Below are 18,272 nucleotides of genomic sequence, written 5' to 3'. Positions count from 1 at the left end.
ATATGCTGCTCTCCTTTTGAGGATGTCCTTGAAAAATTTTTAGTTGCCAATTACAAATTTTGTTCATTTGCAAAATTATTAATAAACCACTGCAAACAGTTTGTGAACAACATTTTAAGGGCTGTATTCTTCTCAGAGGGAGTACATTTGGGGCATTGAGCACATAGTTCCCTAATATAAAATATATGCTGTTGAAATGTGTATGTATTTCATAATTGCTCCACGAGCAAGATCACAATGATAGCATTTTCCAATTTCTGATGTGAGAATAAACATGTCCTTTCCCAGTTCTATTCTGGTTTAGTAGCTCCTGAAAGTTTGTAGACCTAAAAGAAAAAAATAAATAGAATTAATTAAGCAATTGGCTTGATGACAGTTATATAAAAAATTACAGCGTCTATTGATACATTTGGGAAACTTGGTGCTATCATGAGACTGAGTGAGATGTGAGACTGGAGGTTACACACCTGTCTTATAAATGGGTCTTTGGAAGAATAGCTGCTTAAAAATGAAACAATTCATCTGGTGAGTTAACTGAGCCTCAAGTCAGCTCCATGAATGCTAGTTTTATACTTTCTGTCCAAATTAATTACCTCCAAATGATAGCCTAAAATTGACCAGCCATTAATAATCAGACTTGACTCTATTTGGGCAAGAGGGACAGAAACCAAAAGAACAAAGCAGCCAAGTGAAGAATGGGAAAAGTGAATATTCTCAATATAACAACTACAAAATAAATCCAAAAGTCCCTGTCATGGTGGCTGTGACTCACCTTCCATTTCTCTACAGGTCCATTTATCTACACAGAGAGTTCTTACTGCCATTGTAAGAGTTTAAAGGAAACTTGTGAGGCCATAGCTATATACCACCGTTGGCTATGATGTCTGTCTAATATGTTTTTCAGAGTTAAAATAAAAGTCATATGCTTATGCTTTCCTATATCATTCATAATATAATACGTAGCTATTGTGTTGAATAGAAACTTCAAGTGGTCAGAATATGGTAACTACAAATGCCATAGAACAGAGTTTCAAACAATCTTAAATGAATGATTCATCAATAAATGGAAGAAAGCTGGTGTCAGGAGTAAATTGTATTAGATACAATTTCAATCTAAGCTGGAGGATGAAATTTATAATTGGCAGGAGCCTCAGCCTAAGGACTGGGTTCCAGGGCTAGGGTGGAACTGGAGATGGGGCAGGGCTCTGCAGTTGGTCACCTCTCCCTTTGAAGACTGACTCTGCAGCCTCCCTATCCTTCAGCTTCCTCACCAGTCATTTTCTGGCTTTTTTTCTCAAGCCAACCTGTGAGATAAGCACTCCTGTTATTCATAGTTTACAGGATAGAAAAGTGAGGCCCAGAGAGGGTACATATTTCACTGTGGGTCACATGGTGTAAGTGAGGACTGGGCAGTTGAAAGGCCCAGGCAGTCTGACCCACCACCCATGTTCTCAGCCACCATCCCTACTGCCTCTCAATGGTGTTGATAGTTAATAGGACATTCAGTAGTGTCGATAATTCTAATGATGTGATGTAGAAATTCCAAGTCATAACTCAACCCAGAAGGGCATCTGTAATTACTAAGCTTACCAATACAGGTTCAACTAAAACACAACCCAGGTTCCTAATTGTGCAGATCTGATTTTTAGAAGAAAAGATCCTGAGCTAGAATTATAGTTTTAATATTTAGTATGTCTATTTTTGTATTTAATGACATTTTATGATTATTAAAGTGATAAATGCTCACTTTGCAAACTTGAATACATCGACAAATTTATCAAGGAAATAAGAAAATTTTCACATACTCCAGTTAAGTAGAGGAAATTGTTTTTAACATTTTATTGGATCGTCCTATTGTACGTGTATTAAACATGTGTCTGGAGGGGTGTGTGTACGTATGCAAATATCGGAAAGATGTTTGGCTAAGATCTCAGGAAGCTAAGTAGTAGTTAGTTTGAAACTAACTACTACCAGGGTTCAAACCCAGACTTATCCAATGCAGATATTTGAACATATAGATAGATGTGTACATACCTAAAAATGTGTATCTGTATGTATAACACATATAACTGAGATTTTACTTAAACACCATTGCTATTCATTTGTATTATGCATCTAGTCTTCAAAGACCATTTTCACACTTGCATTAAGTTTTATAACCATATTGGAAATTATGTAGACTCTGTTTAACACATCTAACTGCCCACCCCACAGCTTTTATACCCAGAGTCCCCCATTCTTCAGTTTCTTATTTTGATTTGTGTCTTAATTTATTAAAGCATGTATTCAAACAGCTGTTTTCAGGAACAACTCCAAGAAGTATTTAAATGTCACATTTTCTGATCCCCTTGGATGTCTGAAATATTGAGTGCATACATACTGAAATGAAAATTCTAAATATATATCCTATGTATTCGACTGGATCTGATATCCTTACCTCTCATCTTTCACTCAAAATCTCTTTACCATGTTCTTCTGAACTCTATATTAAGATATTAAATCTGTCCTCTACTTTACAAAACTCATTTTCTGTTATATCCAGCATGTCATGGAAAGACAACACTGTAATTTTTAATCATGAAATCATGTCTTTCACATTGTACAAATTTTCTTATCCGTGGTCCTTTTCTCTTTATGATTTAATATTGCATTTTATTTGACATAATGTTCTCTTGTGTGTATATGAGAACCCAAGTTAGAATTTTAAAACAGATCAAAATTTCCTTGCCTTGTAGTAACTCTATTTCAGAGGAAGACACCTGTGATGATCTCAGAATTGTCCCTTTCTTTTTAACTGTGATATAGTTTCAAAGCATAGTGATTTCTTCTTGCTCATCCTTTCATAAGGCACTCTATGTTTACCCAAGATTGATTTAAAATAAATTTGGAGTTGAGATTGATGTTGGCTTCTATCCAATTCTTTTATTTTCCAATGAAGAATGTAAAAAACCAGAATTACCATAATTTTATTTGAAGAGCGTTGGTATTCTGCACCTGGGGGTAGTGGAAAGAGAGTTCGAGTCAGAATACTGGGCAATCATTGCAAGTGACTTTGCCTGTGGCCCAAAGTACTATTGCACGTTTGTTATGGCCTGTGCAAATGAGCCCAGTGGCTCCCTGTCCACAAGGCCTTTGTTCAGAAGGTGTCCTATTGCTTTTGTGCAATTCATATTCTCCTATTGTGTGGTGCTTGATCTGCTCTTGCCTCTAGCCCTCTCTTCTCTGATTTGAGGGCTGTCAGGCACATACTCCTGGGTCTCCTCTATCTGCTTTCTAGAACTCTTTCACCATAAGATAATTAAACAACTATTTAATACACTCAGTCCACTGTCTTGCCCAGAAGTTCAAAAGTGTGGTACATATATTTTTAAATTTAATTATAAAATATGACATGGGAGTCAGATAACCTGGGTCTACTTTATTAGCTATGTGCCTTTGGGAAAATTATCTCACTTTTCTGATCCTCAGTTTCCCGATCTATTAATTGAGGGACGCTACTTTCTCCTCTGCGGGGGTGCTGTGAGGCTTCTATGAGATACTGAGTCATTGCCAGTCTGTGGCAAAGGTCTGGGGGCAGCAATGGGCTGGTTTCCTAGTGAGCCAGATTCTATGAGCATCCTTTTAAACACATGCCAGGGATCTGCCACTCCCAATAAACATCCATCCCCTTCCTTATGGATACTGGTGTACTTTGCACAGCTCTTAGTCAGTGCTTGTACTCATACGGTCTCAATAAATACTTAAATCTACTATGATGGACCTAATTTTGGGTGCCTTTGGGAATGTAGTCAATCATCTTCTGAGGTAGTTTCTCATATCCTATATATAATTAGCTTTTCCCCCCTATAGATGCACTTTAATAGGGAAAAAATTTTAAAAATACAACCGTAAGGAGTGAGGGCCTTGGGATTAACTGAATTAAAGAGAAGGACTGAGGAACATTCGTCGTGTGAACACAACAGAAAGAACAGGCGGTCCTGGATGTCACCCTGTCACCTCATCTGCACACCTGCCTTGCTCCTTGTGAGATCAGTAGCAATGTTGTCTCGTTCCGAGTGCTAGCATTAATCCCTCTCCTAAACAGCCATGGGAATGCGAGGCAGGAGAAGGCAAAGGTGGATTTCATGAAAATGCTTGTCACTAAACACTTTTCTGTTTCCTTTGTGCTGTATCCTGTCAGTACTCAACCATATGGTGTTAAAAACACTCTGTAAAATGTGATTTTTAAAAGCTACTTTGCAGTTATAATGGGTAATTGTGATCTGCTTCACAGTTAGAAATGAATGAAAGTGGCTCCTGTGATATCACCAAACTTCAAAATGCATTAGAGGAACGGGAGGAAGGAAGGAAGGAAGCTGATCTCTACTCCCATCTTTCTATAAATCACAGTGGTTACCTCTAATAGTGGAAGTCAGAAGGGAGCACTAGGGCAGTTGCTTCTAGTCATGGCTAGTCCAGCAGACTCCTGAGCTGTGCTTTTATAACTGTCCCTCTCCACGGCTCCTTGCTCCACCTTTAAAGATGAGTCTCTGTGTCTAGACTTCAGGGCATCTTAACTTCCTTCTAACCACAAAACTCATCTGCAGCCACAACTGGGGATTGTAGAAGCTCCCTGCTGTGGGCACTCCAGCCCTGTCAATTAGGTAGGAAATAGCCAACATTAGCTGGAGCAGTTTGAGTTTGATTAACTGATACTCTACATTAAGAAGAAGAAGAAGAAGAAAAAGAAACTGCCCAAATTAGCTGGGTTATCTACATGCTTAAACACCCTAGGAACTGTTTCTCTACCTCTGCAGCAATTATGGGCAACCTAACCAGACCATTCCCATTGACTTCATTTTTAAGAGACTGCAGACAGAACCTGGACTGCATCTGCCCATTCCTCTCTCCAAACAGTGGAGCTGTGAGGATGCCAGAGGGCAGTGTTTCCAAAACACCCTGACTCATTGCTGCGCATCCAAACTCACATAGCTAGTTGGCCTCAGCTCTGTGATCTTTAAAATGAAGACAATGGACTCGATGCCCTCCGAAGGTCTTTCTGGCTTTGACATTTTATGAGCTGATGACACGCAAATTTACTCAAACAGTAGTTTGCATATAGTTTGCCATCTTTCTGGTAAGCAATAGAAAGTTAGTACAAGTCACAGACATAACAATTACAAAAACTCTTCAAGCTAACGCTTTGGAAGGGAAGCTCAGGCGAAGCCCACCCTCATCCCCAGATGTAGAGAGAGGAGCTTTTATTCCACTCTCTGGGTTTGGCTGTCACTCCAGGTTCTGCCTTGAATCAGCTGAACGACAATGGCAAAGCTACCTAAAACTTTGAACCGGTTTCCTCGTTTGTAATGTGAGAGCCAGTTTGTTGGAAAGATTAGAGTTGATGTATGAAAAGTGCCTGGAACACAGTAGGTTCTTGGTAATTCATAGACAGAAGTCTGCCCTGTGACAGGCGGCAATTCCCACCTCCTCCACTCTCAGCTTCTTCACCTTTCATGGGCAGAGCAAGAGACAGATGAGCTCAGAACCAGGTCTGGTCCCCAAATTTTCATATCACCGCAGAGCCCTAAAAGACTGCTTCTACAAAATATATTCTGTTTATTTGACACATTTCAGTTTCATTTCCTCAATTTGTGTTCTCCTACAGTTTTACTTTCTGAAACAGTTTGTTCTGTGACAAAAGGTTTGCAAAAAATACAGGGATAATTGCTAAAGTTTCTCTCTTTTTGACAGTAATTCAATGCCTTTAACAAAATTTATAATCCTTTTGTACCTAAATGTTTATATGTGTTGTTAAACCATAATGTAAAAGTATATAAACATTTTCACATGTTCTACCAGATCAAATATGGTACGTATGATAATAATTAGAACCACCAACCTAACATATTGTGAAAAATGCCACATATGCATTTAATTATAGTTTCTGATTTTCAAGCATGCATTCAGGGAAAGGAGGAAGTGGCTTTCTATTTAACTTCTTCACTGCTAACAGAACATGCATGTGTTTTGGCAAGTTTCCTAGGGAACATCTGTCTAAAAGGGAACATTGGGGAGTTAATTGACATCTACCGAGCCTGGGCAACTGCTGTACAGCCCATGCTGTCTCCATTAAACTTCTTAACTGTGTCTCCTTTAAGCAGAGTCACAAAACATACTATTGATTCAGCTCTTTGAATAAAAAGCAGATCACAAGCAAAACTTAAACTGGTTTATTTACAGAATAGCTTTATGAAGTTGGTAAACAATTTAGCCCCTTTTTCCAAAAGAACTGTTTGTAGAAGAGGCCAATGCTGGGGTAGGGAATAGGGCTATGGGGAGGGGTTTGTAAATGGTTTGTGAATATGTTTCCAATGGCTCATACCAAAGGAATGAATGGAAAAAAACACTCCTTGGAATTTAGTGGTGGGGGTGGAGCGGGCTCTAGATGGGATGGAGAATAAAACAAACTAGCATTTTGCCATCGCCTCATTTCTGGTTGGAGGAAGCATGATGAAAAATTTGAAAAGTAGTAAAGAGCCCCAAAATTTACAGGAACTGATATACAATCATCCACCCCTTAACAACAGGGATATGTTCTTGGAAATACATCATTAGGCAATTTCATTGTTGTGGGAACAAGCATCATAGAGTTTGCTTACACAAACCTAGATGGCATAGCCTACTACACACCTGGGCTCTAAGGTGTAGCCTATTGCTCCAAGGCTACAAACCTGTACAGCATGTTACATGAATACTGTAGGCAATTGTAACACAATGGTAAATATTTGTGTATCCAAACATATCTAAACATATAAAAGGTAAAAATACAGTATTATATAAACAGTATTATACAGTATCATATACAGTATTATATAAACAGTAAAAATACAGTATTATAATCTTAGGGGACCACAGTCATCTGTGCAATGCATCATTGACCAAGATGTTGTGATGCAGCACATGGCTGTACATAGAGTGAGACTAAGTCTTCCCTTTATCATCTAGGTTTGATAAAGCACTAATTGTTTCCAGATGAAGAAAGACTCTAAATGATAGAATGAATTGTTTCAGGTTACTTGGAAAATTAGTAGCAATGACAGAATTTGAACTCAATGCCTTGCTGTAAATCTTGATACTAATTTTCTAAAAAATGCAAGCATAAATTTGCCCCCATTTCTTAGTTAATCAGGCCACCACAAGGGCACTGAAGACTATGGTGATGTGTAAAGGAACAGACATAGGGCTACCGGATAAATACAAGACACTAAAATACAGGACACTTAGTTAAATTTGCATTTCAGATAAACAAGGAACAATTTTTTGTTCGCTAAATCTGGCAACCCTAGTCAGACAGTAATCTAAAATAAAAGCCACAAAGCAGAATCAGGGGAGCAAGACTGGAACAGGACTGATAAAATAGCAGAGCCATAGAAAGAAATCACATAGGTGGGTATAAACATGGCAAAATACAAATTCTAAAGAAAAGACAGTGGTGAGGGGTGGGGTATGGCTGGTATAAAAGAGTCAGGAGCTGGAATATTTGCAGACTCAGAATAAGGAAGAAAAGAAAAACAGAAGAGAGAAACCAGTAACTTAGACACGGCACCTATAGGGTGACATGGCCAGAGAAGTTGCATTAGTGTCCTGGGGCTGCCAAGCAGTGTACCACACACTGGGAGACTTATACAACTGAAATTTATTTCCTCAAAATTCTGAAGGCTGGAAATACAAGATCAAGCTGTCAGCTGGGTTGATATCTTCTGGGGCCTCTCTCCTTGGCTTGTAGGTGGCCATCTTCCTCCAGTGTGTTCTCATTGTTGTCCCTCTCTCTGCGTAGATCAATGTCCAAATTCCCTCTTCTTATAACAACACCAGTCATATTGGATTAGGGCTCAACTAGATGGCCTCATTTACCTTAATTACCTGTGGAAAGACCTTATCTCCAAATACAGTTGCATTCTGAAGTTCTAAGGGCTAGGACTTAAATGTAGGAATTTTGTGGAGACAAAATTCAGCCCCTAATATGATGCTATGCTTCCTGTTAACGCAGCTAAATTGAAATTAATTCAATTAAGTTATGCAAGCACTTATAACTATTTAACAATATGTGGTGTTTGTGCCAACTGTAGGGAAAGTGAAATTAATAGGGCATGATTCCTGCCTCAAAAGTATCATGTAGTCAGGGAGCCAGACACATATACAAGAATATTGGCTTAAAGACAAAAGATTTAGGTCATATCCGGGCTCATCCACTTAGTGACTAAGTGAATCTTGCTAAGTTTTTTAATCTGAAAAAGTAGTGTAACCATATCTACTTGGTAGAATAGTCTTGATTATCAATATTGATATTAAGTCCAGTTCCTGGTGCATTATGGGAGCTCTTATTATAACAAAGTGTTCAGAAAATCACAGGGAGATGATAGCTATTATAACTAGGTGACTTTAGACAGCTTCCCAAAAAAGTTGTTATTAGAGTTGAGCCTTAAAGCACCAGGACAATTTTGCCAGGTACAGAAAGGGGCTAGATCATAACACAAATATGGAACAGCAAGAAGCATACACATATTTCAATTTACCTAGAGCAGAGCAGAGCTGATGTAAGTGGCAGAAAATAAGGAAAGAAAAGAGAGCTGGTGCTACATTACGAAGTGCCTTGAGTATCTTGCCAAAATATCTGCAGATTACATTATAGACAAAGGGAAAAAGTGGCGTATTTACGTACTTTTATTTGTTGTTTTAGTGTTGTCGGCTGTATTTTTATTCTTTTCACAGAGAATCAACTGCTTTTCAAAGGTGGTAATTAGGAGTGCCTGATTATAATGGAAATGAGAAGAAAGGTAATAAAAGGAATAGCTCCTGTCCAAGACAGATTCTTTCAAATCGCATATACTAGAACTAGATCCATCCCTTGCATAGTATCTATTGATAAAAATGGGTGTTTCAATTTGCACAATGACAAACCCAAATGAAGATTTCTCAGCCCCTACCTCCCCTAACCCTTCACACTTGATACATAAAGACAAGCATGCCTCTTATATCTTCTAAAAGAAAACCTTCCAATCTTCTCTTTGGCTACCATTTCACTTTGTTTTTTTGTCATTCTTTTTGATATTGCTGCAGTTTTTATAAAGGGAATCAAATTGTTTTTTATTATCAAGTGATACATTTTTATTGCAGGTGAATTAGAAAATATAATGAGAAGTTTTTTTAAAAAAGCTAAGTAACTCCCTCCAAACATTCAAAGATAATTCAGTTCTCTGCATGGGCACACACACGCATGTATTCTCAGAATAGGAGATCAAACTGTACATTCTGCTCTGTGATGTGCTTTTTAAAATAAGCTTTTTTTGTTGAAGAGAAATATACATATAGAAAATTGTACAGCTAAGTGTTACTAACACTTATCAAGAAACAAAATATCCTCAGCTTTCCAGAAGCTTTTTCTCTTCTCCACGGTAACCACTTTCTTGACTTCTAACACTGTAGATTGTTTTGCTTATTTTTGAACTCTGTAAACAGGGCATGTACTATTCATACAGTGTGTGCTGTTTTCCAACCGGCTTCTTTCATTTCACATTATGATTGTGAGTTTCATCCCTGCTGTTGTATACAGCAGTGGTTTATTCATTTCTCATTGCTGTATACTAATTTATTGTATGAATCTCCTATTATTCTATTTGTGAGCATTTGCATTGTTTTCTCTTCAGGGCTACTGTAACTGGTGCTTCTGTGAATGTTACTGTATACATATTTTAGAGCACATTTGTTTACATATCTATCAAGTATATATTCAGGAGTGGAATTGCTGGGGGAGAAGGTATGCAAATGGTTTCCAAAATGGATTATGCTAATTGACATTTCCAACAACTTTATATAAGAGTCCAGTTGCTCCATATCCCCACCAGTACTTGGTACTATTGGTCTTCTTACTTTCAGCCATTCTGGTGGAAGTGCAGTGGTAGTTCATGGTGCATTTTATTTGCATTTCCTTGATGATGAATGAGATTGAGCATCTTTTCATGTTTATTGACTAATTGGCTATCCCTTTTTGTGATGTGCTTGTTTGAGTTTTGCCCATGTTTTCTATTAAGTTCTCCTTTTCTTATGATTTGTAGGTATTCTTTATATATTCTGGATGTAAGTGTTTTGTCAATTATATTTATTGCAGATTATCTTCTCATGCTTTCTGGCTTGCTTTAAAAAAAATCATAGTGGTATCTTAATGAATGAAGTTTCTTAATGAACTTCAGTTTATCAATTTTGTCCTTTATATCCAAGTGATTTGTAAGTACTGTTTATGAAAATCTTTACAAATGCCAAAGTAGCTAAGATAGTCTCCTATGTTATCTTCTAGAAGCATTATTGGTCTGCCTTTAACATTCAGATATACAATCTTTAGAACTGGTTTATTTATATGATGAGGTAGAGACCAAGTTTAATTTTGCATTTTACTTTTATATTCAAATGACCCAGTACCATTTCTTGAAAAATCCATCCATTCCTCACTCAGAAGTAGTCTCCAAGTAGTGCCACTTTTGTCATAATTCCAATGGCCATGAATGTGTGGGTCTGCTTCTGCACTCACTTGTCTTTCTGTAAATCCAAATTTACATGTAGTTTTTAAATTTAATAAAATCAGAAATTATTTCTGTCACATTAGCCACATTTCAAGTGTTTGGTATCTATGTGTGTCTAAGGACCCCCAAAGCAGTTCAGATAGAGCATTCCCATCATCCAGAAAGTTCTATTGGACAACATTGTTCTAGACCATTACTGTCAAATTTCATAGCTCTTATCCTTATCTGAGGCAAACTATTTTCATTTGATTATTGTCTTTCTCCACTATTAGAATATAATTTCCATGAATTCAGGTACCTGGTTGGTTCATTGTTGTATGAACGGTGTCCAGAATAGTTCCTGATGCATATTGTCAAATCAATGAATTAAATTCTGCTGGGTCCTGTGAAGCCTAGAGCTGCTTTCTGAACTCATTACATACAATCTCAGTGACCCTCGTCAAGATTCAGAGCAGAGAAGGATATTTTGTCATTCTGGAATCTTTGGAGTGTGCCACATGCAATATTCACAATGGTTGTTGACAAAGATATTGTTGTTCCTGTGGCATATATGATACTAGTAAAAGCTAACTTTCAGTACTTCACCAACTCATTTAACACTTCTAATAACCCTGTGACATAGTACTATTATTACCCTCATTTTATGGATGAGAAAACTAAGGGGCAAAGAAGTTCAGGGACATGTCCAAGGTCAGACACCAGACAATGGAGGCACTTGGATTTGAATCCAGATATCTACAACAGTGCCTGGGATCCTAATGATGACATTATTTCTCCTCAAGATAACCATAGCAGTCTTCAACTCATTTTTATTTATTTATTTATTCCTCCATTTAAAAAAAAAAAAACATAATAGAATTGCTACTCAGTGCCAGGCAGTGTCTTCAGCTCTGTGTATTTATTGCTCTGTGTCATCTGTTCTCTCTTCAGCAGACAGGCCATATTTTGATTGATTTATAACCTAGTGCTAATGGTATAAATTATTTAGATAGCCCCACTGTCTTAGGTTGGGTTCCCAAGAGGCAGAGCAGGACTTGGGATGCATCAGGGGGTATTCTTAAGGGAAATACTGTGAGAGAAGCAAGATAAGGGTAGGGGAAGAATTTAAACAAGAATGTCATTCCAACTAGTATCCTGCTTCCCACAATGCCATGAGGAGTTCTAGAATATGACTTGCCCCACAGTTAAGGGGACTGGCCCTTCATACTGCCCTGCTACTCAGTTATTGGCAGTGGGCTGTCCTGGTGTGTGTGTGTGTGTGTGTGTGTGTGTGTATGTAACCTTCAGGGAGAACACTTCCGTTAGTTCTGCTTAGAGAAATTCTCCAGAGATGGAGGCAACTGTAAGCTATTAACCAGCAACATTTGCAGTAACTGGAGGGTAGGTATTCCGGCCAGGAAAAGGGGATCTTGACCAGGTACTGACAGTATCCACTGTAGTCGCCTTCCATCAGAATGTTCCCATTTTAATCATTTCTTAAGATTTGGGTGAAAGAGTGTTCAACATGTTCATGCAGTTGACCAATCCCGTGTGGATTTCACAAAACACTTTCATAACCCTGATTATTGCCACTGCGTCTCTGCTCTGGGAATCCATGTGTTGCATGCATTTAAAGACTTCCAAATGGAATGAAAACAGAATGAAATCAGAAAACCCTACAAGCTATTTTAAATAACAACTAGTAAATAAAAACATCTGGTGGATGATTAAGATCCGCATAGCGAACCTCAGTGAGGAGCGTGTGATATACCTTTAAGGTGGGGCGTACACATTAACAGCTCTTTCAGCGACTTTTGGTGTCTAACAGGGAGCTCGGGAAATGTAGGCAGGAAGATGTGGAGTCATTCAGTGAACTCAGTGGGATGAGAGGGCACTGAGCATGTCTCCCCCTGTTTTATTGATCTTTATACTGTGTTCTGTTTATGCTCTTTAGAAGAGTGGTTATGAAAACTCAGATATTACACTCATTGGCTGTGAATGTGACACCGACATCTGCTTGCCTTGGCTTGACGCCTCTGGTAGGAGCCATCGGGAATGCTTTAGCCTACACCTTCTCTTTGGAAACAACATGAGAAAAAAGCAAGCTTCAAAGGCCTGAAACACCTGTGTAACCTCTTCTGTGCCGTAGAACAGCCAAGTAAGCTGATTCTGAAAATCAAGCCCTCTGCTCTCTGCCTCCCTTTGAAGATGCAGGAAAGGAGAGATCATACAAGGGCCTGATGGCTGTGAAGTTCTTATCTCCTGCCTGGTTCTGCTGAGACACCATCAGGAGAAAAAAAATCTTTAGTGCCTCTAAATGCAAGAGCTAGGAGCAGGAGTGTTGAGTATCATTTTCCCCTCCTCGCTGCAGACTCACTTAAAAGGTCAAAGCAAATAACATCTTTTGGTCCCATTTTCGTAATGGATATCTTAGAATAAGCCCCACTGAGCCTTTATGACTTTATACTCAGTTTTCCAAAATAGGATAGAACTTGCTTCAATTGCTTAAAACGTAGGGGCAAACCACGTATGATGAATACATTCTGTTTGAAATCAATTTCCTTCATCATTTTATTAGATTGAATGCTCTGAACTGGGAAGTATTATTTTCCCATTGTGCTTTTGCAAAACTGCCCACTCTTGGAGCTTTGTGGCTGTGAGCTCTTGATTAGTTTCATTGTTTTTCTCTTCTTCGACTTTCCTGGCTACAAGGACTTAACACTTTCCTCACCTTTGAGTAGCAGGGCAGCGCCACAAGGAAGGTAGAATAAACAGGATGATTAAACAACCGACATGCAGCAAGGGGGCAATATTTCAATAGCAAATATTGCTACCCATATACCTCAACAGAATGTGCTAAAGTAAACAAAATGATAGCATAATTATAGTTGTTCCAATTATGTTAATTAGACTGCACACACGCTTCATTGATAAGCAACTGTGCTGCAAAGAAACGCTGCTAAGCCTGGTACTTCAGCCTTTAGCAGCTTTGTGGTACATATGCTACTATATTCTTGGGTAACATTTAGCCTCTCACAATTTTTTTTCTTTTATAATACTTTTGTTGAAAAAAATAAAAAATGAAAGGGCATGCCATCTCACATTTCTAAAGAAGTTAAGAGATTCCCAGTTGGATTCCCAGCCTGCTAAGTTCCTCAGTGTTTTGGTTCCCTTCTCCTGGAACCTCAAATGAAAAACATTAACATGTCCCATTTGACTAATTAAAATCCAGCTTAAGAAAATGGATTTGCTTTCAGTCTATTCTAAATCGCATCCTCTGCTTTGATATCACCCATAAAAGAGAACCCCTCGGGGAAGAGGCCACCAAACACAGTTGTTCACATGGCAGGTTGCATTTCAGGGGATCTAAAAATTGGAGGAATCTGGGATTGTTGCTTTGACTATGTTGGTACGTTTATGGGACATCTGATTGTTCTAGAAAAGAAGGTCGTGTATTGCAAAGAAATAGAAGCTATAACAAGACAAATCAAGAAGAAAATTACAAATGCTCAGAAAGGGAAAATTATACTTAAAAACTAATTAGGCCATTTAAGATTTTAAAATGAGTGATAATGCAATTAAAATAATACAATGATTTAAATGTGGAACAGTTTAAATAAACTCAAAAATAAAATAAAAAGTAAAGCCTAAGCTAACCAAATGATTCGAGAAGGAAAAAGAATCTATTTTATTCAGTCCAGATATTATCTAAGAGACATTACCATAAAAATGTAGTAAATAATTATTTCAAGATGAAAAAATAAGGAGTTGTATTTTTTTCCAAAAGGACTGCCAGGAAATTAGCAATCTAAATGAACTACTTATAAAATCACAGAATAAAATGCAAAATTAAATAGCAGTATATAGTCATAGCAACACAGTAGAATTTTGCTAGTTTAATTCCACCTTTGTATCTCACTTCTCTTCCTCTTGTCATTTTTAGGAACTCATTTCATCATTTACCCAATTTCTACCTTTTTTTCTTATTTGCTACCTGTCATTTTCCCATAACTCTGCTCAAGCTTCTTTAAAATAATCTTCACTTCTCCATATTTCCCTCCTTGCCAAAGCTCTACGAAAGAATGGGTGAAAATCACCCACTCTACTTTCTTACCTTCACTATTAGTACTGAGTAAAAATTTCAGTAAATTATATTGCAAACAAACGAGCAGTCCCTTGTCAAAACTTGTTAAATTTTCTTTGATTCTGCCTTAGTTATCAGTGCTATTAGGCTGACCTTTAGACCCTATACCTTTAAAGTAGGCTTTTTATACTTAGTATCTGCCATCTGAAAATTTGTCTCAGCTTTTTCCAGTGTGCAAAAGGTTGTTTTTCAAAACATTGCATATTGAGCAAAAAGAAATACCAAGAAAAATAAAACAATACAAAGAATATCCATAACAGACAAGTGTAGCCTGTGAAAATATCAAAGAACAAATGCCTTGCGGGGAGAGGTTTAAAAAAATGCTGAGCTGATTTTGTGTAGACAAAAAAAGCTAAGGGTTGGTAACTGACCATCTGTAATTATGTGAAAGATTATTAGGATAGAGGATGTTGCCAGCTGCTCTCCTCTCTGCTGAGGGTAGAAGGATGGGATTAAATTATAACCAGACAGATTATGTTAGACATAAGGAAGAATGCTGTAGCTTTAGGGGGATATTCTCTAAGATAGATTATCAAGGGACATTGTAAAATCCTCGATATAGAATTGTAAAAAGATGGAAAATGGGGCAGGCTATTTTTCTGTCTCAGAGTTTAGGTCATTTTTTTTTTTTGGTAGAATAGGTATTTCTTTAAAAATTGTTGTCAGATGATTCTTTGCTTATGAAATATATGTGGAGATATAGTAAATGTGGATAAAATGAAAAGATAGCATTTTAGTTGTTGATACTTTGTCTGGAGCATAGTTTCTTTTCCTCTTCTGGCCTCAGTCTGACAATATTCTATATATTTTTACTATTTGAGTTAAGTACAAATGTCTCAAGGTAGAAACGACTGATTAAATGATCTGATCTCTTCTAAGCTTTATTATTCTAATTTTTTGGTTTCCACAGTAGGATGAGAGCATGATAGAAAAACCTGTGTTCTTTGTCCTTCTAATTACCAAGGGACTATGCAGACACGTGTTTTGACTCCCTTATCTGCTATAGAAACATACAACACCATCAAGGTTCATATACCTTCTCAGAAATGCTTGCCTTTGGGAAGTAGGTCTATGGGCAGGCTTCTCTCTTTCAGAGACATGATGAAAAGATGTGAGAAATCTCTACATTTCCCTTTGCCTGAAGTAGGCAATAGGTGATGTATGGCATAATATTATTAATAAAATAGCACAGGGTTCATCTGGATGTCTCTTGTCCAAAATACTCAGCAATAAAGAAACCACTAGAGAACCTCTAAGGAAAAAGGTACTGTAAGTAATCCCCAAAGAAGTTGCAAATAAACCTGCTAATGTTAACGGATTTTACTCACAGAAGTGCCTCTCACCTAGTCATTAACCTCCCGATTTGTCCTTCTTTTAGGTGCTGCTGTACTATTTCAAATTTAAATGCCAGTCTCCACAGGCCTTGGCAAGACAGAAGACACAATCTATGGAAAGGAGTCAGGTGAATCAAAATGCTTCGCCCCTGAGGGCAAGGCATCAAGACAACTGCAGAGGGCACCGCTAGAACCTGAATGAAGCTGGCAGGTATTTATTAGGGCCCTACTATCTGCCAGGTGCTAAAGAAAAAACAATGATAAAAACAGACTTGGTTCTCGCCCTTCTGAAGTTCAGCATATTCTAATGTCAATCCTATGCAAAAATTTTCATATTGGGATAAACAGTAGGAAGGAAAATTATAGGGTCTATAAAAGTTTAAGATACAAAAAAGGTATCCTCAGGAAACAGCGATTTATCTGAGATTTGAAGGATTCGTAGATGTTCCAAAACTAATGTTTTAGAAGATGAGTGTAGTTCGAGGGCACAAAAATGTTTCACTCAGAGGATACAGCTTGTGCAAAGGCCCTGAGGTAGCCAGAACCTGAGGAAACAACAACAACAACAAAATACCACAGTCAGGTGAGTAATAAGATGAAACGAGCTGGAGAAGCAGGCTGGGTTTAGATCATACAGAAAGTTTATGGCTGACAGATGCAAGGTGTTGTGGATTCCGTTCCTATCCTAACAAATACAGGGAAGTCACTGAAGAGCTTTTTGTATAAAAGCAAGGTAATGAAAACTGCATTTTAAAAACATCACGTTGGCTGGGGAATGAAGAGCGGATTCACCTGGGGCGGGAGCGGCTGCAGGAGAATGAGCGAGGCGGCCATCACAGTGGTACGGCAGTGGGGGATGAGGAAGCGCTGGCTGGAACGCTGGCAGTGGAAACACAAGTGGGAAAGTTTTAAAAACATTTAAATATTTAGAATATAAATGAGAGGTATTTAGAAGCGCTTTCTTTTGGACTATAAATGGAGGTATAAGAAAGGAAATAAATGACCAAAACTTGTTAGAAATGCCGAGAGAGGAACACAGGAGGCCGGGATAGAAGTTTATTTTAACGTCTGCGTGCAGGCAGGCCGGGTCCAAAATGGCGTCAGCCCAGCAATGGCGGCCATCTAGGGCTGGTGTGGGCGACTTGGGGTGGGCCCTTAAAGGGGTGGGGCCAGCTTAAAGGGAAAGTTCCCATGGAAACTCTCTCCAAGCTTCTGGGTCCAGCCCAACAAAACTGGCTTCCAGGGACCATCTAGTACTCAGGGAATAGTAAAAGAGAATCACCTTTTAGGTCAGGGCTTGGCAAACTTTTGCTATAAAGCTCATGATAGTAAATATTTTGGGAGTTAGGACATGCAGTCTGTGTCACAACTATTCAGCTTTGCTGGGATAGAGTACAAACAGCATTAGACAAACGTAAATGAATAGGCTTGGCTGTATTCCAATAAAACTTTATTTACAAAAACCAGCAGTGGGCCGGATTTAGCCCCAGGGCATACTTTGCCCACTCGGTTTAGATGATGAATAATGCTATGATTACACAGACTGTTGTTTATATGGATGGCACTGGATCATGAAAAATAAATTTAAATTTTATTTAGTGTTTTCTGCTGAACGAAAGCCATGATTAGAAGTACTTTGAAAAATCTAGAAAGAATTAATTACTGAAATTAAGTTTGGTGCTTGAAGCCTTACCCGAATTTTTTAGACAACTAATGCAAATATCGAACACTTTATTCCCTGATAACACAAGATGAAAATAGGGTTTCAATATTAATATTGTTAACTAAGCTTCAGAAACATCAGCTTCAAGGCAGCCTGAATTACATTAATCTCATTCCAAAGAACTGAGGTAGCAACAAATATTTGCATCATGATATCTTACTGTAAGTCACTGTAATATCACCTTGCTAGTGAATGACATTTCTCCTCAGTTGTTATAATTGCGGAAAGAAAAAGATATTCCCTCACAGAATTTGTGACAACCTCTCTGAATTATTTATTCTTGGTAATGAATGTGTAGGGATATTTCATGAACATAAACAAGAACAAATACCATTATGCAAACTCCATGAAGACTCTGACACACATATTCTTTCACTGCAAACATTTTTTTAAAACAATTCTACAGAATGAATAAGGAAAAATTATTAAATAGAAAAAGTTGTTTGGAAAATAGCAATTTCTTCTTAAAACTCACACTTTCTTGTATAAAGTCCACTAGGCACATTTAATGACATGTGTCCAAATTCTAAACCAGA

General features: G+C 37.9%; 1 long non-coding RNA gene across 1 annotated transcript; it reads right to left on the bottom strand.

Moving 5' to 3' along the window:
- Positions 1-2,957: 2,957 nt before the first annotated feature.
- On the bottom strand, positions 2,958-16,864 carry LOC105862962 (uncharacterized). The gene is made up of 3 exons (XR_012920038.1): positions 16,806-16,864; positions 8,702-8,789; positions 2,958-2,994 (listed from the first exon to the last, which is right to left on the bottom strand). It is a non-coding gene; the product is annotated as an uncharacterized LOC105862962 (long non-coding RNA).
- Between the last annotated feature and the right edge of the window lie 1,408 nt (positions 16,865-18,272).

This window comes from Microcebus murinus, chromosome 7 (genome assembly GCF_040939455.1).
Source record: "Microcebus murinus isolate Inina chromosome 7, M.murinus_Inina_mat1.0, whole genome shotgun sequence".
Lineage (NCBI taxonomy): Eukaryota > Metazoa > Chordata > Mammalia > Primates > Cheirogaleidae > Microcebus > Microcebus murinus.
Note: the sequence above shows the minus strand (reverse complement) of the source record. Positions and strands in the feature narration are given on the sequence as shown.